We start from the raw sequence: 342 nt of genomic DNA, 5'->3' as shown, positions 1-342 counted from the left end.
AAGTGTAAACAGAGATAAAAAAAATAGTGTGTGTTTATAGTCATCTATCTAAACACGCGCGCGCGAAAGATGTAACCGACATTACACAAATAATGAATCATTGCAAATTTGCTCTTTCCTCTCCTTTGTAGATATAAAGATACACCGTTCAAGTTTGCACAGAACATTTTGATTCAAGTTCATTTATGCAATTATAAATACAGTCAAGAGTAATAGAATAATTTGTATCTTCAATTACTTTCTTGTGCCATGCATATATACAATGGAATAATGTTTATTGCTCCATGAAGACGGACAACAGGTCTGTCGAGTTTATGGCCCTGCTGTGGTTTGCTAGAATTT

Source organism: Penaeus monodon, chromosome 21 (genome assembly GCF_015228065.2).
Source record: "Penaeus monodon isolate SGIC_2016 chromosome 21, NSTDA_Pmon_1, whole genome shotgun sequence".
NCBI classification, from domain to species: Eukaryota; Metazoa; Arthropoda; class Malacostraca; order Decapoda; family Penaeidae; genus Penaeus; species Penaeus monodon.
Note: the sequence above shows the minus strand (reverse complement) of the source record.